This window comes from Lygodium microphyllum, chromosome 7, assembly GCF_053477565.2.
Source record: "Lygodium microphyllum isolate KBCC chromosome 7, Lygodium_microphyllum_v1.1.10, whole genome shotgun sequence".
Classification (NCBI taxonomy): domain Eukaryota; kingdom Viridiplantae; phylum Streptophyta; class Polypodiopsida; order Schizaeales; family Lygodiaceae; genus Lygodium; species Lygodium microphyllum.
The window spans coordinates 75,844,188-75,870,084 of NC_141141.1; the positions used below are offsets into that span (position 1 = coordinate 75,844,188).

The 25,897-nt window shown below is 41.8% G+C and overlaps 1 pseudogene; it reads right to left on the reverse strand.

Moving 5' to 3' along the window:
• The window catches only part of LOC148033604 (pyrophosphate-energized vacuolar membrane proton pump 1 pseudogene), a 62,039-nt pseudogene extending 36,614 nt beyond the window's left edge, over positions 1 to 25,425 (reverse strand).
• Between the last annotated feature and the right edge of the window lie 472 nt (positions 25,426 to 25,897).

Genomic DNA, 25,897 nt, shown 5'->3' on the forward strand with positions numbered 1-25,897 from the left:
GTGTTGTTTCTCGTGCACTTGTGCCCAATCAGGCTTTCAGCTTTCTTAAGTGTACTTCAAGTGTGGAGATTCAATGTGAGTGCCGCAAGCAATTCCTCAACGTCTTACTCACTCTCACTCGTTTTGGGCCTGATAGGCTTTGTTGCTCAAGTCCTGGCCGTTCTAGTAGGTTCTAGGGTTTGTGTTGCTTCTTACCGTTCACTAGGGGGGTCGATCACACAGGTCCTCCGATTGGATTTTTGCTCTCAACGGATTAGGTCACTGGGGAGTGCTCCAGCACTGTCCCCTATCCCTTGGTCTTGACTCCTACGTCGGGAACTGCCTACAAGGCGTTCGCCATGTTTTCCTGGAGCGGGTTGCACTTCCAGTCGCTCGTGGGGGTCAAGTTTTTATATTTTCTCCCCTTTTTTTAAAAAAGGTGTGTCTGACTCTGGGAATCGAACGTCCAATTTACCAGTGGTCCGATTCTAGTGGCCTGATTTACCAGTGGTTCGATTCTAGGAATCGGACCAAGCAGGTCCAAGTTTGAGCAGTCCGAGCCTCAAAATCAGACAGGGGTTAGGTGTCTGATTTTTGAAAATCGGACAAGTGGTCCAATCGGACCAGGCGTGTGGCCCGATTTGCTGACGTGTTCTAATTCGTGAGTTCGATTTCCTCGATCAAACAATCGGACAAGTAGTCCGATCGGATGGGACGGGTCCGAGTGTCTGAGTGTCCAAGTGTCCAAGTTTGATGGGTTGGTCCAATCGGACGGTTGTCCGAGAGCCCGATTCTCCAAATCGGACACCTGATTCTAAGAATCGGACCCTAAATCGGGTGTCTGATTCCGTCGGCCCGACACACTTTCAAGCACAATTTCGTTCAAAATCTCAAGACATCGATGACGATAGACTACAAAATTCACCACGAATGATGTTGGAGTGATGGGGGAGAGATCTATATACCTGGGGATCGCCGATAGCAACGTCACTCCTTGCCCTAATTGATCGAACGGTCACCCAAGCTAGCTCTCTCTCTCTCTCTCTCTCTCTCTCTCTCAGCTGGTTGCAAATGAGGATTCCCTTGCCCTTCCAGAACTTATAACCCTGCTGGTCATTCCTCGGATGCTACAGATCACTCTCCTAGCGATTCCTACACATTCAAGTGCGCATTTCCTCCATTTTTTCCTTGTTTTCCCCGATTTTCTCCCTATTTTACAACAGCAAGTCCTATGCCTCTCGGGTGTGATTTCCTATTGTTAACCTACTCTAAACACAATACAAATTGGAAGCAAAATACTCAACTAATTTCTCCACGTTTTTCGATCATCAAACAACTAGAATATCCCAAAATACTTACCTGTTTTGAAGATCAAAGACACCAACTTCCTACCTATCTCAAGCTCCGTTTCGGGGATGAATACCCTACTTCAATGCTCGATATAAGGCGCGAAAGTGCTTAAGCTTGAATCCGTGGTCCCGGCAACGGAACCAAAATGTGGGATCTCACGCTCAACCGCCAAGACCCACGGACTGCTTATTGTTTCAAGTGTTCCAAGCGAGCTCTAATGGCTATCTCTCACCTAGCCGACGCGCCGTCGATCCTACGAGTATAGTGAGCTTACCTTGATGCTCGATCGAGTACCCTCCTCTCTCTTGCACTCCGGTAGCTCCACGATTCTTGATGCTAGCTCAAGCATCCTCAAGCCTCCTCCATCTCCAAGCTCCATCCTCCATAGCCGCGCGCGCAAGAGAAGAGAATAGAAGAGAAGAGAAGAAGAGAAGAGGAGATGGTGAAGAGCTTCATCCTCTTGATCCCTCACTCCCACACACACTCACTCCCTCACACTCTCACACTCCCTCTCTCAAGAGCACACACAAGCAAGAAGGAGAGAAGAAGAGAGGAAAAAGAAGACTCCTTTTACCACACACCAAAGAATGAGCTTCTCATTCACCTTTCAACTTTATATACAAAGCCCTAAATCCTTTTTGGGCGGTCATCCCCTTTTCCCTCTTTTACATGGCCGGCCGTAGCTTAGGCTCTTTTTCCCATTTTCCACCATTCTAATTTATCATATTCCCAACTAATGCATACACTTTGCACAAGAGCGAGCCTGGCACTCTTTTACTAAGATTCGAGGGTGCTCCCACATTTTAATGGTGCGCCATTTTTCTCTTTTGTTGTCTCGAGCCAACACCGAGGCTTTCTGAGGGTCGTGCCCGAACATTTAAAATTTTCAAGGACTGGTTACCGGTCAAGGTGCCTTTTTCTGTTTTTATCCTGCGTCTTTTTTGCTATTTCCATTTTTTTTCCATCAGTTGATCTTAAATCAACTAGATGGGACATACAGAGTGTGGAATCCCATCCTTTGTATGTATCATCGAACTGCGATGACCCTACTTGAGGAGTTTGAGAGAGTGTCTTTCAGCTGATTCCACGTTACTGGAATCATTTTGCGGATTCACTGGCAAATCTTGCTTATGAAGAAGACCTTTTCTTTAATTGTGGTCCTAGTTTGGATATTGCTATCAATAATGAGACAGGACCCGGTCGCTTGTGGGGAATGTTATCAGAGCATGCAATATATGGCAGGCGATTGTTGATATGGGTGATGCAAAGAGTAGCCAAGACCAATCTACCGTTGTTATCCTGGACCCATCAACTGATTAGACAACATGTTATGCGTACACCTCTTGCTATATATGCAGGAGGGATGGGTCATAACCTTATGCATTTAGCTTAGGGCTGCAAGCCTAGTTTTTCTCCTTGGAAAGGACCAATTTACTGTATATCTGCACTCTTTTGGGGAGGGATATGTAGGTGCTATTCTGTTTGATTTTGCTAGGCCAAGAGGGCCGATCAGTTTTCGTAGTAAAGTGTTTTATTTCATTAGGCCAAGAGGGCCAGTTGTCTATTTAGTACAAGTGGAGTTAATGGTTTCTTATTTTAGTTTTGTGCTAGACAGGCTCGAAGAAGAGCTTGGAAGGAGCCTTTGTTGCGTGGAAGCTTTTCGTGGCCCTATCCAGGTGATATCTCTCCTTTACGAGTCACGTGTTTTTATGCTATATGTGTCTGTGTACTTGTAGGGGATTTTCTTTTCTTGTTGGGGACCGGAGTCGAAGGCATGAAGTCTCGAGGTTTAGGTTGGGTATGTCTGAGGGAGGTTTGAGTAGTCCTTGCCTCCTATAAAGGCATTGCCAGGCATCAAAAGACCTATTTTTTAAGGCAGTCCTAGTGACCCTGTTCTGCTAGCCTGCTAGGAAGCTGTTCTAGGAGTTCTTGTTAGTTATGAGGTAGTTAGAGAAGCTTGCCAGCGGAAGGAAAAATAATGATGATAGAGAGAAATAAAACCATGAATATCTTAAAGATGATAAATATATACAAAGATGTGTAAAAAGGGGTCCTAGCCCTATAAAAATAGAAAAGAAAAGAAAGGAACATTTATAAGCAATTGATCATCGCCTAGTGGAGGCTTGGTAGGTTCCTGGGGACGAGTCAGACCTAGGGCCGATGCCTTGTCTTCCTAGGGGTGGCATCTTGCTGGAAAATAAGAAATTAAGGAAGGTTGGAGTGAAAATAAAAGTGAGCATTAGAAAAGGATTAAGTGTCGCCTTGCGAGGGCTTGGTAGGTTCTTGGGTACCCAGACAGGACCTGAGGCCAATGCCCTATTCTCCTTGGGTCACTACGCTCAGCTCGCTCTGTTTTACATGCCGAGTATGGAAAAATAAAACCCTAAAAGAAGAAATGTACTAAAAGAAAATACTTCTTGATCAGGCTATAGGAGTCCTCACCTAGTAGGAGCTCCTGGTTATGTTGTCCTTAGTTAGGTAGGTAGTTCAGACCACCACTTAGGGTGACTTCTTTGATAGTTCTTTTTAGTTTGGCCGTGTTGGAGCAGTCGGTTAGTGGCTAGCTTCGAACCTTCTATCAAATTATGCTAGGCCTACTTCTTGTGGATATCATGCCTTGGTTTTGTCAGGGGGTAGGGTGAGCACTGTGATGTGTTTAAATATGTATCTATTTTGTATCAACTTGATGCTTCCTTTGGTTGTTTTGTGCAGATCTATTGTGGGATTCGACGGGTTGAGTCGCCCTATCCCATGGTCACCAATGAGAGCAGAGTTTTGAGCCTGAGATGTGCCTAAAATTTGCCAAAAAAACCAAAATCTAGGGGAAAAATATTCAACATCGAAGGCGGCGGCTCCAGCTTGGACGATTTTAAGCACCAAGTGAAGACGACTTTTAAAAGGCGCCCGAGCGACACTTGTGGATTTTTGATAATTTTTCAGATTGCCGTGTGGGTTGTCAGGAGTTGCCAGCCAATGTTGGATGTTAAGCCGGATGCGCAGAAATTTACAGCACTCAAATCGGATGCCAAACAAGGAAATGGCCAACAAATGGGCAAGATTTGAAAGGGTGGCCAAAATTTGGGCCAAATGGATTGTGACCTTTGGGAAGTTGGGGCATTTTATGCTACATGAAATTTAGCATGAAATCGTGGAGAGAGAGAGAGGATGAAGAAAACGACGCCTGCTGCGCCCGAAATTTGCGCCTAATCTCTTCATGATGGAGATGGTTGGTTGTAAGTAACCTACCCAACTGACAATGGGGCTTGACTACTCCTTCCTTGCTGATCATATCACCGCCCTTTGCCCAAGCAATGGTGGCCTGAATGCAGAGATGGAAATCTAGTCTTTCTCTCTCCTCCCTCTCTCTCCCCTAAGGGGCTGTTCTTGTGTGCAAGAGGAAAATGAAGAACGGTGAAGGAAAGATTGTCCGGTTGGGATCGGATTGCTTTCGGGTTGATGTAGACATGAAGATTGCTGATTGTGAAGATGCTTAACATTGAATGTGGGCTGACCCACAGTCGCGCAGCAAAATCGACATCCCAAGACATGAAGCCTAAGCGGTATTTCAATTTTTATGAAGAAAAAATGAGTTTTTATACTATTTGGTTAATGAAACATTGTTCCTATGAGCTAATTATGCATTATGATGTCGTTTTCTATGAGCTTCAACAATTTATAATCTGAAAACCAAAAAATCATAAGTGATATGACTGAAATTAATGGTATAAAACCCATAAAACACACGTTTAAGGGGTAAAAATGGGATATTTTTGCAAAATAAATGGGAAATATGAGACATAACACCTACAAAACCTGAAATTTTGCTGTCAAGGAACCTAAGGGCCACAGCCCACAATCAATTTTAATTTCTGGTCATTTTTTATTGAAGAAAATAGAGGAAAAATACCAAAATTTGTGAAAATGGGTTTTAAATAGGAGAATTTTAGGAAACGGTAAAATGAAAATTTCAAAAAATTACATTGTGCAGCATATAATGAAGGTAAAGCACGAGGTTGGGCTCGGTATACCCTCATTTATATGTTTCCGTTCATGTTTATCGCTTTCTTTGTAAGGGAATACACATAAAAATGACTCTTTCACCTACTATCAATGAATGCAAAACATTAAATGATAGGGTGAGAGAGGAGGTTGAGTGTCAAAATATAAACTAAAATTTGGTTTATGTGTTGCATCATGCCTATAGGACATTTTTTTAAAATAAAGGGAAAGGCAGCATGAGCGTAAGGCTCGGTGTCTTTCCTCTTTGCACTACATAAACACTAGCATGGAAATCATGAAAAGAATTGTTTCACACAACGCATAATGCTCATTTTCTTTTGTTTGAGCACTAAACCATTCACGTTATGCACTATGCATAGTTCATGGTATCGACGGAAAAGCTCCTGGATTGCATAGCAATTGTTTTCTTAGGAATTTGACCCACGATTGAGAGCGTAAGGTTATCCCTTGCCGTAGGATAGAGGGTCGGTTTCCTAAGGGAATGTTAAGTAAGGAAGCATGGTATATCTCCTAGAAATACGAGAAATATAAAAGAGAGGAGTTTGTGTTATATGTTGAGCATCGCATCAAGGGGCTAATCCTTGCGATGTAGGAGAGCTGCAGTGGGGCCGCGGTGTTTCTACCGAGAGGTTGCCTCCATGTATGTGATCGTGGTATTTATTGCCAATATGTATGGGTTCTCCCTCTGAGGAGTTTATGAAAAAGGGAGATGTTGGACTACAAAATGATGAAACTATAAACGCATAGATTAGGATTTAGGGCAGTTTGTCCTTTAGTATTAGATTGATGCTCCTGGTCCGCGAGGCCATGAGGGTGTGTTTGTCTATTATGAGCATGAGGTCCGGCTAGTGCCATAGCCAGTGCCGGCCCATTTCAGGTCCCATCAGTTGTCTAGCTTTTCTCCCACAATTTGAGTGATATTGTCAATACCTTGAGCATTTGCCATACTTGCAGCTTAGGTATTCAGTGATGTATACAACTTGTAAGTATCTGACTCCTTTTTTTACAGTTTAGGACCAGTTTCATGCTATTTAGAACAGTTTTTCGAACAAATTGCTTGCTATAAATTGTATTCCAACAATGAAAAAACATAGCTAACTGAGAATAACCCAAGCTCAAATTAGTTCAAAACATTCTATGGTAGTTGCAAAACATCCCAACAACAAACTATGTCCATACAAGTATCAATGTTTGTACTATATGCGAGTAACAATACTAAATACAGTCAACCCATTGCTATAACCAGCAGTATTTTCTCTATTAAAACAAAAGTATTCAAACCTCAAAATAGCCCCAAAATATCTCATTCAGTTGCCACACTATGCAGGAGTTGATACATGTCCAACCGGTCAGAATATATTTCATGTATGTCAAGTGAAGATGATAGGTATCCTTCCCACAAATAATACTAATCAATATCCTAGTAAATCAGTAACAAATTAGTCCAAACTTTAGACTCTTAGTACCCACAATATCCCAAAAAGCATCTATAAGTCAAGTGGTATGATCCAAGCATTTGTCCGTAGCATTACAGATACTTCAACCTTGTAGGTATATTGTTTTCAAATTCAAGACAGCAATCAATTCACTATTTTCAGCCTACAAATAAGCTCCAAAATTGAGCATTTAACACTCCAATATCATGCTCAAATGCATGATAGTAAGGGCATATACATTGTTAGGATGAAAGCCACTAATGCCTTAGAATCACCTGTTGTTTACTGCAGTAAACAACCATTCTGCACAGGTTTGTACTGAATATCTCAAAATTTGTGAGGAATTCAAAAAAAAATCTTATGCAAAGTTGTAGACCATGTTGAAATAGTCAAGATCAACGGGCCGTTTCTCCAAAAACCATTTTTCTAGCAAGATATAGCTTCTGCAAAAAAACAGGCTGCAAGCACAGTCTCCTTTGATGTTATTTTCTTCAAATTTGATGTCTTGATGTCAAATGGCCAGTGCCAAGCTATCAGGCTTGAGGCCTTCATCTGCTCTGATACCATGTTGCAAGAGAGGGAGAGAGACAAAGTGTAGCAAAAGATGAGCCTGAGCTCATTGTTGTCCTTCTTCCATCATACTAACTGAAAGAGACTTACACACATAGGTATGACTAACCAAGACTAAATGTGGTTAAGTCACTGACTACACCAACTTATTGAATATTACACACGTATACAGTTGTATCCAGCTAATGTCGGTCACACACATAAAGATAGACTGCCTGATTGAAGAGTGACGGGAGATTAATATTCTAACACATGCTACAAGCAATCTCAAGAGTGGTTTTAATAGCATTTGCTGAAATCAAATAATCTCTATCTACAACACTCTCTACCTTCCTATAAGTAATCTCCCTCTTCAGTAATGTGCTATAATATATCTTCCTCTTCAACACTCTATACTATAAGCAATTACGTAATAATGAAGGTATCTTTATTTTTCTAATCTTTGTGATGTTATTATTCTTCATAGTTGTTGTTTAATCATTAAGTGTTAATTCATAGAGAGAGAGAGAGGGAGAGAGAGAGAGAGAGAGAGAGAGAGAGAGAGGGGGGAAGAGGAAAAAGAGGGGGAGAAGAGAGAGGACTATGTGAGATGAACACAGAAAACAAGTGATGGAGTGATAGAGAGTAAATTAGGGTAGAAGATAAGATGATGTTATTGTTCTCCACTAGCTAAGCTTCTGTATAAATGTGTTTAAATATATTTGATCAATTCTTCTTGAGGGAGAGAGAGAGACAGAGAGAGAGAGAATATTTTGGATAGAAAAAAATATAAGATTGGATGCTGATTAGAGGTAGATTAAAAGCTAAGGTTATAGGCAGGTTAAGGGTTGATTAGGACTGAAATCAAGAGAAAGAGACAAGATCCAACTAGGTAAAAAAATAACACATATATAGTGAATCAAAGGGGTGTAATTATGTGATTTGAATGTTAATCCAAGTCAAAATTGGCATATATTTTTTTTTATAGGATGTAGTTGCAGGACATACCAAGAGAAAGAGAGATATTCACTTTTAATTGGAGGATGAATATGCACTAATGTTCAAAAGAACTATAGAAAGGGATGATGCAATAAGATATAGGATGCAACAAGAAAGAAATGCAGGGAAAAAAAACGTGGACCTTTGGGTTGATGGGTGCATATATCCACGTGATCCAATCACTCAAAGGCCACCACAATTTGAAGGGCTTACATCATTTGTAAAGTTCGTTAGTGAAGGCAATGAAGGATTGTATGGATACACATGCAGACTTGTCACACGAGGATTAGCAGGGGTTCATCAAGCCTTGACAAATATGTAGTCAAGATTACAAGGAAATATGTAGTCTTTGATGAAAAAATATAGATTATTGGCTGAGAGGATAGGGAGAACAAGACCCTATGAAAAGCAATGTCAGTCATTGAAGATGCTATGTAGGCTACACAGATGCAAAATATGGAGTTACACTCTAAAGTTATGGACTTGGAGAAGGAGAATAAAAACATAAAGAGAAAGCTCACAAAAACTTTGGAGATTGAGCCCACTTTAAAAACCAAAGAAGCATGTCGGAACATTTCATTAATTAAACCAATTCACCAATTAACCAAAGAAAGTGGAAAATATCATAGATAGATATATGCTCAATTTGCCACAATGAGAAATATGTTCCCTCATGCAGAGAATGATACTATTGCCAAAGTCCTAAGCAAGGATATGGTAAAAAATGCATTGGAAAATCGTAAATTCAGGGACATTGTGGATGGTGTCACAAGTGAACATCTTAGCAACCTTTTTAGTGGTACAGATGCTCAGGGATTATGTGACAAGGTGGGAATGAGTTGTGAGTCATATAGTATGCTCTATCAACAATTGGATACAATATTTAAGAAAGTCTTCAAAACTAAGTGAGTAATGCCTCTGCCAAAACCATTTCACGTGAAGAAGGCTCGAAACAACTAAATGAGAAAGTTTTAGAACTAATTGGTGAGCCAACGTATCTAAAAAATACACACATATTGAAGTATGGTTCCAAAAACGTTGCATTTGTATTGAATGCATCCAACAACTTTTTATTGGATATATGTAGGGTCCAGATTGCTATGATCAAGTTCTACAATATGTCTATGGAAGAATGTAGAAGCAAGCTTATGTTCTCAAACTTGATGAGAGTGAGATTATTAAGGGGTAAAAACTTGAACTTATGAGTATAAAAATTATGAATCGAGCATTGGATCCCAACATTGATGAAACCCATCCTTTATACACTTTTCCTTCATAATGGAAAACATAGATAAAATGGAAAACGATGAAGGCCATGATGTTCAAGATCACGAGGTGTATCTTAATGAGTGTGTCCCATGTGCTTGCTCTCAATGTAAGCTGGTAATTAGACGAAAATGTCAATTGTCTATAGAACACAAACGATTCTTTGGCGAGTTTCAATTAGAGATCATTGATCAGGTGATCTCAGATTTTGAGTAAACTGTAAGAAAAGTATATATCAATCAGGCATTCTATTCGCAAACTAATTGAAATCATATACAAAAACATTGGATGTGGCCGACAAATTTATTACATGGAGGTGACGTCTCATCCCAAGGAGGAGTGCACTCTTTGCGGGCAGCTAGAAGAGTTCGTGGGCATGCGATGAATGGAATGCTTGAGCCAATCCACCTCTTGGAAGGTACTACCCAATCCATACCATCCATACCAGAGGAGACATGCAGCCGTCTAGACTTTCCTACAATCATGGAGTTTGAGATGGAGGCAATGATCGATACATTGATGCCCATGGATGTCGAGACATCTAATCCGCTTAGAGAGAAAGCATCCATACCATTATATGATAGGTACTAAGTATCTCACTTGAAGACACTTCTTGTACTCCTAAGTGTGCAAGAAAATTACGAGTGGAGCAATGTGAGTGTGACTGAGTTGTTTAGGTACCTTGTACGTATGCTTCGTTAATTTCTTCCAACCATGGGCTCACTACATCCATCTCTCCATAGCATCCCCTAGAACTACTCCCTCCGTTTGACCCAAGTTTGGAGCGTCGACCTCTTCTACTAGAAACTGAAGCATCAGAGAGCACTAAAGTAGATCTAACAGAACGACTTGATGGTGTCTGAGACAGTTTCTCATTCGCCATCTCTCTGAATTGAGCCATCTGATCTAGAGATATAGGTATGAAGATCTTGTATAGCTCCTCATCGCTCATCCCTCGACTTATTGTGCTAATCAAAATATCTACAAAGGACACTTGCACAAACAAAAATTGATGTTAGCATAATCAATATAAATCAAGCAAATCATGGTAATATAAATCTTTAAAAAATGATCTTAATTAAAATGCTATCTTATGTACCCTTATAAGCATTTTGTTAATGAATTGAGTAGGTTGATGTTCCAAGTATGAAGTACTGTATAGTCCCATATCAATCTCCTAACAGAACTCTACATACACTAGAAGGTCGATAAACAAGTCACCACAAAAGGATGAGTCCACCTCATTCTCAAGAATTCTTGGACACCTATATTTCCATCATTGTTACCCAATTCTGACTCCTCATATGCTCCAAGCTTTCAGCGGCCTTCACCCCTTGCAATATCGACCCCTCTATTTGTATATTGTCCTCATCTATGCTGAGAACATTACTTTGATCATATACTCTCACACTTTAGGGACCTGAAGGTATAGCATACCACTATCGAGGTTGTCGGGGATTTGGATAGAAATTTACCTATTAAAAATCACGTACAAGAGAGATTCAACTTTTGTGATATATACCATGTCATAATAATAATTATAAAGACATGAGTTCATGTACCTGTTCACAATGGGCTGGCAATACAAATGTGTCGCACAAATTTGTCCATCTTTTTTTGGAATCTATTTCAAGAAATCTAGATGGACCTCATCGAACTGTTGCTCCAGCTCCTTCAAGTACCACTTTGAACTAGTGCACATTGAATAGGATAATGGAGGAGCTACGGCAATCCACCATGATAATACTTTTCAAGTTCCCAAAATACTCCATCTCATCTATAAGGGTGTTTGGACCTGTTGCTCATCGTCGGCTCTCTTGCTCGAACTTTACTGTGATACCACAATCTATTGTGGAGCACATTTTGTGGATACCCTCCATGTAGAAATGTCATTTGCATGACAATGCTGCATTGTATATTTTGTACAGTACATTGAAACATTCAATTAGTTGTCGCATATAAAATGTAGATACGACAAACGCTAAACACGTCGTCACCTTTGGACTACATCCCCTCGATAATTCCCACACCTCAATTGAGACCTCCGTTCCCTCGTGAGACCTTACGATCAAAGCTCCTTGCAACCATCGCGTCGACATAAACCACGGCATCTTCTCCATGTCCTCGGGATATCGAATCGGTCGATAGCGCATACTACGTCAAAATTCGGATCGCGCTTCTCCCCAATCTTTCCTCACTGACTTGTACCTAGCGAGCCATGTCTCTATGGAGGCATGGTGCAACATACAAAAGTGATTCATTGTCTCCTCCATTGCAGCATCCATTCCTTTTTCTACCCCATTTCCAACCACCACATCTCTAGTCAATCTATGATTATCCTTCAGCAACCATAGCATATTGTGATCTGAATCCACCGTTGATAGCCACTATGAAATATGCACTAACGGCTTAGACACCAACCAACTGTAAGCCCTGCTACCTTTTGGCCAAGCTTGTTGTCACACAAAGCCTTTCAAGGTTTTCATGAAGCAATCCAAGAATAACATCCATCGAGTATGGATAGGTCCTGCAATCTCCACCACTTCATCTACAAGATGCACAAGAAGGTGGATTTGTATCGTGATCATGCTAGTGGGTAGGTATTTCTCAAAGAGATAGACCATCTCCACTGCTCGCCACTTTGTGGATTCAATAGAGGATATCTTGATCTCCTTCTATGAGATCCATTGCACTAAATTGGACAACATGTAAATAGCCCCACGTATTTTTGGAGTAAGGTATCTTGCGATCGTGATTGGTAGTACAAACTGCCACAAATGAAGAAGCATTATGAACAACGACTACACTCCAAATAGAAAAATACACAGGTCACTTACAATCCATTCGTAGTACAAACCTGACATATCTTATGCTAATCATGGGATTTTAGCCCTGATAATTGGTCGTCTTTAGAAAATGCAGACCTAAGAGAACGCATCATACCCATCAAGAGACTTGATAATTTGTTTCACAATGCACTCTTCTTTAGTGAACAACACTCGACTACGACCAAAGTGCCTCCATCTTGCCTACCTCCTTCAAATCCATTCATGCCCCTGTAGTATCTCTCTTTCGTGTGATGTGGTCCAAAAGCAAGCTGCCCATATTCTTAAAAATATGAATGGGATCCAACAAGTGGTTGATCTGTAAGTGGGTCCAATACGGCAACTCATGGAAAACTGAGAACTATCGCATTCCATTTGGATGTGACTCTGTGTGGACCATTTTCAGCTCGTACTAGCTTTGGGTATTCATATGTGTCGGAGGTTGTCTAAGAAAACCTTCCCTTAGTTCATGACTCTCTGGTAAGAAAGTGGTGTGTCCTTGATATACCATCTTCCTCATGGTTCGCGACCTTTGGGATTCTAACTGTGGCCCACACAATGGACATGCATGATAACCTAAGGTAACCAGACCTATTGCAACACCTCTATCCAATGAATACACACTTGAACGAGCTATGATAGATATTACCAAGGAGAACAAAAGCCTACTTACCTAAGCACTCCCCAAATCTAGCAAAGTCATGCATGGTCCACATGAGAATGGCTCGAATATTAGCAAACCGTCGACCATGGCACTTGCTCATATCTTCCATGGTGACCCCCTCCTCCCACAAAATCTTAAGCTCATCGACTAGTGGATGAAGGTACACATCCATATTTTTGACTTTGTAGCAGTCGATAATGAGCAAGCTAAGGATGAGGTGTCCTTTTTTTGTAGAAAGCCATGGAGGGATGTTGTAGTTGACAAGAACTACAAGCCACACACTGTAAGAAGTTGAGCATAGACCGAATGGATTCACACCATCCGTAGCAAGATCGAGCCAAAGATTCCTTGGCTCTCGGGAAAAGCCTCGAAAGGTAGAGTCAATGTGGGTCCATGAGTGTGAATCTGCTAATATTAATTGAACTCCATCTGTGGATCTATTCTTTACATGCCATGTTGTCAAGCTCGCCCTGCCAAACATACAAAATATGTGATTTATATAGGGGATAAGCAAAAAGTGTCTAAGAACTTTTTGAGGGATGGTTTGCCCTTGCAAGACGTGTCGATACCTGTAAGCACCACACTTTGGACATGTCTCCATAGTCTCGTATTCTCCTCCAAATAGTATGCAATCATTGATACATTCATGGATGTTATTGTAGTATATACCAAGCTTCAGTAAAACATGTCACATATCATCACGAGACTTAGGTATGGTATTTGCAATTGGTGATATATACAAGTGCTACTCCTCGCTCTGGTGCACATTTGAGAGAGTATAGCTGAAGTAGTTGTTTTGGAGGTATCGACGTAGTGTCTCCATCTCGTCGTTCTACTAGAGTTGCAACACCTATGGGATTTGTCACACCTGTGGGGATATCTACACCAATCACTCCAGATTTTGCTCAATCACTCCCAGGTGTGGCACCCCTATGGGTGCTACTCCGAGAGATACTATCTAGATGTATAGGGGTCTCCTATATATGCCTAGGAGCGTGGTCACAAGTGGGATAGAACACATCTTAGGCATACCCTAAAGGGGTATGGATACCTTGTAGATGATAGAAGAGGAGCCATCATCATGAATGATGAGGGGAGGGTGATGGCTCGTATGAGAGAGTTGTGCCAACAAGTTTTTCAGCAGAACGTCTTGGAACATTGGAAAAACATAGTGGAGGGGAGTAAGGACTACATAGTAGCATCCTTGCATGAGGAGTTTTTGTTACTCGCCGTAGAAGATAAGTTTTCTATAGGCTAGATGATAGAGTGTATATGTGCGTACATGTCACACCAACGATCGAATGTGTGCAAGGCACTTAAGAGTGGGGCCTCAAAGATCGAGTGGCTAGACATGGATGAGTGGCGCTAACTCAGCCAAGAGGCTACAGATTCTCCAAGACGTTGGAGACAGCAGCATGAGGTAACAAGCGCACGATTGGAGGAAAGACTGGTCCATTATCTTGGGAGTGGCGACTACAGGACTTATTTGGAGGACTTTGTGAGTTTTTTTTAAATTCTGCAATCGTGTTTCTAATAGTTGTATTTTGTTTTTTTTGTAGCACTCCATTACAAATCCAATCTCATCAGCCTAGTGACTTGATATGCAGAGAGACAGGGTCTCACTGCATTGATCGATCGATTGGATGGACACAGTGGCCTTGTAAGTCACTCATCTTTCTTGTCCGTAGTTACTAATTTTAATTGAAATGCATTATTCTATGGTGGACTGATGTGTAGTTATTTCTTTTTTTGCAGAGTCCATTCAATACTCCTATGCAGTGGGACGAGCTTTTGGATGGCGAGGATCTATAGCTTGCCCTTAGATCTATGCAGCGCACATGCTCTTCTTTTTTTGTCATGTGATTTATGTAGGCATTTTCTATGCACTATGTTATTATCATCCTTTGTATCTTGCCATGACTGTACCATCGCTTTCATTACGCAATCTTGTATTTATTTTATGTATTAGTCTTATGCATTCAAGTATACTTTTCCTTCATTTAGACAAGCATTCTACACATTTAGATGAGCAAATAGCGATGCTGCCAATTTGCGTCGGAAATGGCTATTGCTATATTCCTATATCCTTGTAGTGAATGGTGTGGGATAATGGTCAAGCCAAGCCTTACTTGCTCTCCAAAAAACAGTTGAAAGTTACTTGATTGATCTAATGGGTGATTGTCAACTTTTAGCCATTCATGCCCAATGTATCACTATTAAGCCCATAGATATGGTTCTTGTTCATAAGATCCGCAACAATAAGGATGCATTTAATCTTAGTGTGAACAATATGCTTTGAGAAGCCACCTTGTAATTGGATCTATGTTTTTTGCTCGGGTTTGGTTGTAGACTGTAAGGAGCTTAGTTTTTGTTTATCTTTCTAAAAGACCTTCAAGTATTTGATAGCAGTGGTCTATAAAATAGAGCTAGATTTTACCTAGCTCTTGTTGTACTTGGTGCAATTTACTATTTACCGTGTATTTCATGGTTTGGTAATGACAAATCTGATATTTGATATTCTATTTTGCAATTATTTGCATTGTGCGTATTTCCAAGTTTCTAATTTTGAAAGTAGTTTTATCCAATATGCGATATTCCATTTGACCCATGAATTATTTTTTGTGAAATTTCAAGTTTTCAATATTTCACATAGTTTGGTTGACAACACATTTAATATGCAGTTGTGTACACTCAATATGGTCATGTAATATTTCCGGCCATGCAAAGTTTCGGGAAAATAATAAGGTTACAGTGACGTTTCGGACGGGATAGTCTAAACTAACACACCTTCACTGAGTCCATACAAGTCACGGCTTTTCGAAACCGTGTATTTCCCATAAGAACCTCCTCTTGGGAGGAGGACAAGGGATAATAATGGGAATTTAGGTAAATTTCTTTTTCTTTCTTTTTTCCTCAGCCGAAGCGTGGCTGAGGGAAGATAATGATGCCTAACTAAGATGGAGTAGTCGTGGAGAGGAGGGAATCCATGCACGATCCACGTGGGGAGGGAAGGTACCTCTTCCCCCCCTCCTATATAAAACCTGAGGAAGGAGAAAAGAGGGAGAGATGACGCCCTTCACCCTGTCGAAGCCAGGAGCTATTTGAGAAGGAAGGATGCTGCAGGAAGCTACGGATCGCCACATTCGTGAGGAAAGGAAGAGTTGAAGCATTGATGTGCTGACGGAGGCCGTGTGGTAGTCGTAAAGGGAGGAAGCCATTATAGCTGAAGGACTCAGCAGCGAGGAGAGAGGCGAGGGGGCTACCGTGGAGCAAACGCCGCCAGCCAGCAGTCGACGATCAGCCGCTATCCTCGCCATTCAGCCGCCATCGGACGCCTGACTGCCACGTACTCCTTGGTCTTTCTTTTCTCCCACGTGGCTTCTTGGAAGCCTTGGGAAACTTCCAAGGGGGGGGGGGGGGGTTTCCTAAGCCCCCTTCGTGTGGTTTTTGAAACTACCCTATCCTTCCCAAATTTTTTTACCCTAAAGGCCCTTAGGCCTCTTACTAATAGCCTTTAAGGCTACCTTATTTTCCCTTTTAAACTCCTCCCTAAGGCCTCCCCTTAGGGTCTTTTTTTTTTTCCCCTAGGGTTTTTCCCTTAGGACTGTATAAAGCCTTTTCCCCCTTGCGATCTTAACAAAGGGATTCTTAACCCCTGTTTTTAAAAAAAACCCTCTTAGCTCTTTCTATGGTTTTAAATTCCCCTTCCCCGGAGTTTAGGCCTTTCCTAAACTTGTCCTACACCCTTTTTCCGTCACAATTTAAGGCCTTTCCCCATTAAGACCCCCTTCCCTAGTGATTTAAAGCATTATATACTCTTCCCCCTTGGGTTCGGAATCATTCCCCCCTTTTCGTGTGAAAACCCGCATGAGCCTAATTGCCTAAAAGTCCTTAGACCTTTACTTATAATCTTTACGGCTATTAATTTCCCTTAAAGCTCTCCTATACCTTGTGTCTTCTTCCACACCTTGATATTCCCGTTCGTGCAAGCTTACTAAGGCCATTAAGCTTGTCCCATGGCTTTAATGCGTCTTAGTGGTAAAAGTTTCTAAAACACCCTTTTCAATTCCCGAATTCAAGAAGGGAACCTTCCAAAACTACTTTTGACGAACGGTGCAAGGAGCAACGATGGAATTCTAAGGAGAAGTTATAAAGCTGCTTCCACGTTCAACGGACCACACTTGCGATGCCTCCTAAGAATGTCCAAGGCGTAACCGCGGGAGGGTCATCTCCCGGTATCCATGTGGATATCTCACCTCAAAGCCAGGTTTTCTTCTTGATATTAATTTGGGTTTTAGTCAATCATGCAAAGAAAAATTATTAAGGAAATATATATATGTTCGAATCAATTCTAACGAAGGAGTGAGCTTATGAATGACAATATATTCAAATTAGCTTCCATCAAATTGCATCAAGCATTGTAAAATAATAGGCAATACTATCCGCTACTATAGTATTATAGTCCAAAAATGAAGAAATTATATCCTGCTCCATTAGTCTTATTCTTTTCTCAACGGATCATGGCAAAACGGCTAAATTCATGAAAAGTTTCCTTCAAATGCTCAAACTATTAGAGAGTTATCTTTGCTAGTTGCAAGGCAACTGTTGTTAATTGGCATGAGTTTATCTTAAAGAAAACGGAAGTCAAAAGTTAGAAATTAACAAGTATAAAAATTAGACATACGAAATCATTTGGAAAGAAAATGTAATGGGAAATTGCTGGATGAGACTTTATTAACACTTTTTCCCCTCCAAATAGAGGACTTGGAACAAATAAAGTGTGTATTCACCAATTGCTTGGCTAGATATTTAGGAGTATCGTCACCTTTTTTTTATGCTATATGCCAAATCAGACTGTATTGATTGAGAAGGTAATCAAAGATAGTAAAAACCGTGACAAGATGAATAAGATTACCCTCCTAAAGTTGACAAAACCAATCTTTTCAAAAGATAACCGGACCAATCTAAACATAGAAACATTCATACCCTAAAACACTGGACTACTTATCTTACCGCAAGGACAATAAACTCATAAAAATAAGAAATTAGGGTCGTCCCTAAGGCTCTCAAATAAAGAAACCCTAGGCCTGATATACGTCAGATTATGGAGTCTAAACAGACTATTCCATCATCTGACTTGCGCAACATATATGAAATCATCCTTTTCGACGACGGCAGATCCTTACACAAGTTATCTTGCAAAAAGACGTCGTTTTTGGATATCCTTCAAAATAAGAAAAGTTGTAAAATAGAAACTAGCATATCTAAGGTACTTTAGGGTAAGCCAAACTAGGTATACCCTACATCCGAATGTAAGGATCCTTGCCAAAGTTACAAGACATCTTAAGAACGACTGCCGATACACTCAAAAAGGAAAGAACACTTCTTTAGCAGTTTGCCATATAAATGGGTTGGTTAATGGAAATGTTTGTGCTTGCTAGAGATTTTAGAGCTATGTTTGATTTATGAATTACAAATTAAATAAGTATCTATACTTCAGGTTAAAAACCTGAAGGGAGAGGCAGCTTCAGTTACCCCCGACTGCGTGCCTGACCCTAACCAAGGGGGTTGTTGACCGTGCCGGGAACGTGGACCGAACCCGCCGCGAGAGGTCTCTCCGTTGAGTTCTACTTGGAGCAGGAGGACACTTGGGTGCTAAGGGGGGCTCTGGCCGTAAATCCCTCGCCTTCCAGGCCCTGCACAAGGGGCTAACGCGACTCGGGATTGGATCCCGGAGCCCGTATACTAGTTGACGGGTGGAAGCTTGGAAGAGTGATCCCTGGAGATTACTTGTTAGCCTACGGGCGGAACTTATTGTAATTCAAAGATAAAATGATGAGATGTTGAAAGTACTTGCTTGATATTGTTTTTATATGTCACGTGATAAAATTACGTGAAGGAACCAGTGCTTAAACAATATTAATTAAAGAAGCTGATTGTTATATGTCAAACTAATGTGTTAGATAATTACATAACTAAAACAAACTGAGGAAAGTGCGGAGGATGGACCATGGGTCCGTCCTACGGTTGGGTGGTCCCAGTTAGCCAGGAACTTTTCTCATAAATCTCGAAAGACAGCGGAGTGATCATCATCATCAAAAAGAATAACAAGAACGATGACCTAGAGTTACGTCTTACCCGATTGACGTTGTTTTAGGGGAACGGAATGGGACTATGCCTTATGGCAGAGAGGTTGAGCCTTGCATCCCTCTCGTTTCCCATTCTCCTTGAACCAAGTGCAGCGTGAATCCGCTTCGGACCTGGCGTTTCTGCGTAAAGTAGTTCGCTCGGGTCTGACGCTAGTTGCTGTTAACTAGTGAACCATTAGGAAAACCCAAATTCCGGTCGATCCTAAGTGGAAACGGCCAGGATACTTCCGCTTCGTGGCAGACGTGGGAAGAACTAGATCGCAAGACCCGTAACATTCCATGGGAGTGTCGGGTGGAGCTTCCTAGACATCCTTTCCGATGGACTGCTAAGACGTGTCCTGGATGATACTAGGGGACACGTTACAGTTGGTATCAGAGCCGACCAACAACGGAATTGTTTTTATGAGATCTCAATAAAATGAAGTAAAGAAATTGTTGTTGTCCAAACATTTCCTCATCATCAATACTGTCTTGCAGAACTGCGAAGCGTGGAACAAGTTTTTGGTGTTCCGGGTCATGTTTATGACTGCAATGCATTCTCCGCATTATAGACAAAGAGTTGAAATGATGAACATCCTGGAGCAGATTTATAATCCATCACCTTTATATATAGAACGAAGATGGACTGGGTCTTCAGGAATCTACTACATAGCTGCCCACCAGTTCGCTTATCTACAGACCAACCTGAAAAGGATCAAGTGGTTGGAAGACTTGAAAGTCGTGAAGCTGTTCATTTTTGTGGAAGCTCACGTAAATTCGACTTTGCATATTCAAGGTCGGAGGGTTGAATTGAACTCATATGTATATGAGGAAGTAACCCGTGTAATCCCAGCTGACAGGATTAAGGTGTTGGGCCGCCATGAGAAGTATGGATTCCAGCGGAAAGGATATCCTGAACTTCCAATGATTTATCGATTCCTAAAGATCCATGACCCAAAACCCTACTATTACACAGTTCCTGTAGACAAATGCAATACAACGTTGTTCTCCCCAAACTGAATGTAATGATTGGATTATCATCACACGAGATGTTGTATAAGGCTACGCCCATGTAAATATAAATAAGGACTTCTTTTATCATTATCCGACTGTGCATGAGAGTTGTTAAAAAAGTTAATAGCTTCATGATTTACGAGATAGCTGAACTAAAGATAAGCTAATGTCAATTATCATACAATAACGTTAAGAAAACTTTTATCCAGGCACAACCCCAGGTACAGGTTCCAAATTCGCCCCCTACATCAAGTACTGCTGTGATCCAGGAGAAGAAGTTCCTCCTCAAACAGATAAAGCCACCCGAGTTTGACAGGAGAGGCAGATTCGTCCAGTCTCATGCTGAAATTTGGATTGAATCTATGGAGGATTACTTTGAGGCAGCTAGTACTACACCTACCAATCAGGCCATGCTCGCCAAATTAAAACTCACTGGTGAAGCTAGACTATGGTGGAAACAATGGTGCAGGGATCAAGGGACTTCAGAGGGGTCCGTTACCTGGGAGAAGTTAAAGAAAGCCGTGCAGGGGAGATATTTGCCACCTGCATATCGTACACAGAAAATGAATGAGTTCTATGAGCTAAAACAGCTAGGACTCACCCTTGACGCATACTACTCTAAATTTGTCTCACTCTTAAAGTATGCGCCACAGATGGACACGACGCAGCAGGTGTCCAAATTTTGCGCAGGCTTAAATCCACCTGTAAATACCCGTCTCGAATCTATGCATCCGTCAGATCTTCAGGATGCACTCATTCGAGCGGCACCTATAATTCAGGAAGTGCAAGCTAGACCAAGGGGTAACAAAAATTGGTCTTATAGCGACCCGAACAGAGGAGCATTCAGACCCCAAGTAAAGAGAGTTCAAAGTCACAATCAGGGACAAAGGAAGAAAGCAAGGACAAATAACGTCAACAACCTTGTTCCTACTCACAGTAATGGCCGAAACCTCCGATGTTTCCACTGCAACGAACTCGGTCACTTCAAAAGGCAATGTCCCAAGCTCAGCGAGGGACATCGTCAAGGTGCAGGCCGCGATCAAGGAGCCGCCACCCGTGGAAGAGGAAGAACTTCCTGCATTACCAATAGGCAAAGATGCGAAGCAGAAGAAGAGGAAGATCCGACTATGGAAGCAGAATTCGAAAGAGCGACAGTCCATGCCGCTTTACACAAGAAGGGACCGAATCGCCAGTTTTCGGTGATTCAAACACCGTCGGACTATCAAGCTAAAAGTTTCAAAACCTTGATTGATTGTGGCAGTACACATTCCTTTATCTCACCAGCGTGTGCAAAAAGATTAGGAATAGCCACAGTAGAAGCACCTACCCTACTTGTGGAATTGGCAAACGGTCGTGAGGTATCTTGTACTAGGCAAACTGCTATGGAAGAATTCTTTCTAGGAGGAAAGAAAACCTCAGTCAAATTTCAGAGTCATGAATTTAGGTATCCATGAGTGTCTACTCGGGATGGATTGGCTTAAGCCTAATGACGCCCACATCCACTGTGGAAAGGGTCAAGTTTCCTTTCGAAACTCTGAAAAGGAGATTGTCACAACTCAAGGTGAGGCAGGAGTGCCAAAAATCCAATTAGCCAAAGTATCGCGGATCATAAAAGGAGTGAGAAAAGGATTACCCGTTTACCTGATCAAACTCAACAAGTTAGATAAAAAACAAGAGTCTCATGAAGGACCTTCTTGGATAAAAGAATACGCTGACGTATTCCCTGAGGAATTGACTGAACTTCCGCCTCCAAGAGAAGTTGATCATGGAATAAGGCTAGTGCTTGGAGCTGCGCCAATTGCAAAAAGACCTTATAGAATGTCCATACCGGAAGCTATTGAGTTGAAGGAACAACTCAAGCAACTGTTAGATCAGGGTTACATTCGGCCTAGCAACTCACCATGGGGAGCTCCAGTACTATTCCAGAAAAAGAAAGATGGGACACTTCGACTATGTATTGATTACCGTGGGTTGAATCAATCAACAGTCAAGAACAAGTATCCTATTCCTAGAATAGATGAGCTTCTTGATCGCCTTCAAGGTGCAAAGATCTTCTCCAAAATTGATCTCAGGTCAGGTTACTATCAAATAAGGATCAAGGATGAAGATATTCCAAAAACGGCCTTCAATACAAGATATGGGCACTTTGAGTTCTTGGTTATGTCATTCGGGCTTACAAATGCACCTGCCACCTTCAATAGATTAATGCAGGATATTTTTAGACCATATCTTGATGATTTCGTGCTTGTCTTCTTCGATGACACTTTAGTTTATTCTAAACAGGAAGAAGATCATGAACCTCAACTTCGGATTGTCCTTGAGACAATGAGGTCTCATAAGCTATATGCAAAAATGAAGAAGTGTGCATTCTTCAAGCGCCAAATTGAATATCTAGGATACACAGTATCGTCAGAAGGAATATCAGTAGACCCAGCCAAAGTCAGAGATGTGCTTGAATGGCCAATACCAGTATCCGTCAAAGAAATACGTAGCTTTCTTGGCTTGACAGGATGGTATAGGGTCTTTATCAAAAACTATGCTTTGATTGCAGCACCTCTTACCGACTTAGTAAATAAGCAGACTTCTATTACATGGTCAACTCCCGAACAAAATAGCTTCGACCAATTGAAGCAATGTTTGGTATCAGCACCTATTCTAAAACTTCCTGACCTCAATAAGGAGTTCGAGGTAGTAACTGATGCCAGCATTCTTGCCTTGGGGTGTGTACTTATGCAGGAAGGTCATCCAGTAGCATATTCTTCAAGGAAATTGAAGAGTCATGAAAAGAATTATGCCACGCATGATCTGGAATTATTAGCTGTCATCCATGCTCTAAAGCCTTGGAGACACTACCTGTTGGGTAACAAGTTTACTCTAGTAACCGATCATAAGAGTCTCAAATGGATTTTTACCCAGAACGAGCTCAACATGAGGCAACGTCGGTGGATTGAAGTATTGGAGGAGTATGATTTTGAAATCAAGTACCGACCAGGGAAAGAGAATGTAGTTGCCGATGCACTCAGTCGCAAGGCATTCCTAAATTCCCTAATCTTACAAAATCCATCAACGGCCAGATCTCTGGCTACAAAGGTATCCATGCCAAGCAACCCTATACTGGAACTAGCTAGAGAGGAAGCAAGCCATGATTTGGCCTACCAAACAATGATAAAAGAAATATCTACCAAGGAGCAGAATCTGAAGTCACAAGCTAAGTATCGGGAATTTTCCATTGATAATGGACTTGTCTACTACAGAACAAGGCTATGTATACCAACAAGCCAGTCACTTAAGCAGAAGATATTATGGGAAGCTCATGATTCCCCTTTCGCAGGACATCCTGGCTATGCAAAAACTCTCAATGCAGTTAGGAAGAGCTACCATTGGGAGAGGCTCAAAGGTGACGTTCTTAAATATGTCACTGAATGTTTGTCTTGCCAACGTATCAAGGCTGAACATGTCATGATGCCTGGAAAATTGCAACCACTGGACATTCCCCAAATGAAATGGGAATTCATCAGTATGGATTTTGTTGTGGGCTTACCCCAAGTCCAAGGAGGATACAATTCCATTATGGTTGTGGTTGACATGCTTACCAAGGTTGCACACCTGATTCCAGTAAAGACAAACTTTAAAGCCTCTAATATTGCAAGATTGTTTATCAAGGAAATATTCAAGCTACATGGGTTACCTAAAAGAATCATTAGTGATCGAGATTCTCTCTTCACATCACACTTCTGGAGAGCTATCTTTGAAGCTATTGGGACTCAACTCTGATTTAGCACCGCCTACCATCCCCAAACGGATGGACAAACAGAGCGAGTGAATCAAATCATTGAGGATATGCTTAGGGCATACTGTTGTCGAGAGCCGAAGAGGTGGATTCAATACTTGCCATTAGTGGAGTTTGCCTACAATGCTTCTTACCAGCAGAGCATTCAAATGACCCCTTTCCAGGCATTGTATGGTCATGATTGTCGAAGTCCCCTAAACTTTTCTGATCCAACCCTAAGAGTTGAAGATTCAAGACAAATGTTGGAGGACATGGATGACCAAATAAGGTCAATAAGACAAGACATACAAGCAGCCAAGGATAGACAAAAGGCATATGCGGATTTGAAACGTCAAGAGAGGGTCTTCGGAGAAGGAGACATGGTCTTCATTCGGGTACGCCCTAAAAAGAGTTCTCTATCCCTGGGAAAATGCAAGAAGCTAAGTCCAAGGTATTGTGGACCATATGAAATCCTCAAATGCCTAGGACCCAATGCTTATAGATTGCAACTCCCTGAGAACCTAAAAGTTCACAATGTATTCCATATCAGCCTATTGAAAAAATATGTACCCAACCCTAACCATGTACTTAATGACCAACAAATTGTAATGCCTAGTCAAGGAATCCTTGAGCTAAGGCCGGATAGACTTCTAGATGTTAAGGAGAGACAGTTAAGATCACGAACCTGGAGAGAATATCTCGTCCAGTGGAAGGATTATCCCGAGGAAGATGCTACTTGGATAGACGAAGGCACCTTCAACCAACAATATCCCCAATTTAACTCGAGATGAGGACATCTCGATTCTTCTAAGGGGGAGAGAATGTAATATTTCCGGCCATGCGAAGTTTTCGGAAAATAATAAGGTTACAGTGACGTTTCGCACGGGATAGTCTAAACTAACACACCTTCAGTGAGTCCATACAAGTCACGGCTTTTGGAAACCGTGTATTTCCCATAAGAACCTCCTCTTGGGAGGAGGACAAGGGATAATAATGGGAATTTAGGTAAATTTCTTTTTCTTTTTTTTTCCTCAGCCGAAGCGTGGCTGAGGGAAGATAATGATGCCTAACTAAGATGGAGTAGTCGTGGAGAGGAGGGAATCCATGCACGATCCACGTGGGGAGGGAAGGTACCTCTTCCCCCCCTCCTATATAAAACCTGAGGAAGGAGGAAAGAGGGAGAGACGACACCCTTCACCCTGTCGAAGCCAGGAGCTGTTTGAGAAGGAAGGATGCTGCAGGAAGCTACGGATCGCCACATTCGTGAGGAAAGGAAGAGTTGAAGCATTGATGTGCTGACGGAGGCCGTGTGGTAGTCATAAAGGGAGGAAGCCATTATATCTGAAGGACTCAGCAGCGAGGAGAGAGGCGAGGGGGCTACCGTGGAGCAAACGCCGCCAGCCAACAGTCGACGATCAGCCGCCATCCTCGCCATTCAGCCGCCATCGGACGCCTGACTGCCACGTACTCCTTGGTCTTTCTTTTCTCCCACGTGGCTTCTTGGAAGCCTTGGGAAACTTCCAAGGGGGGGGGGGGGGGTTTCCTAAGCCCCCTTCGTGTGGTCTTTGAAACTACCCTATCCTTCCCAGATTTTTTTACCCTAAAGGCCCTTAGGCCTCTTACTAATAGCCTTTAAGGCTACCTTATTTTCCCTTTTAAACTCCTCCCTAAGGCCTCCCCTTAGGGTCTTTTTTTTTTTTCCCCCTAGGGATTTTCCCTTAGGACTGTATAAAGCCTTTTCCCCCTTGCGATCTTAACAAAGGGATTCTTAACCCCGGTTTAAAAAAAAAACCCTCTTAGCTCTTTCTATGGTTTTAAATTCCCCTTCCCCGGAGTTTAGGCCTTTCCTAAACTTGTCCTACACCCTTTTTCCGTCACAATTTAAGGCCTTTCCCCAT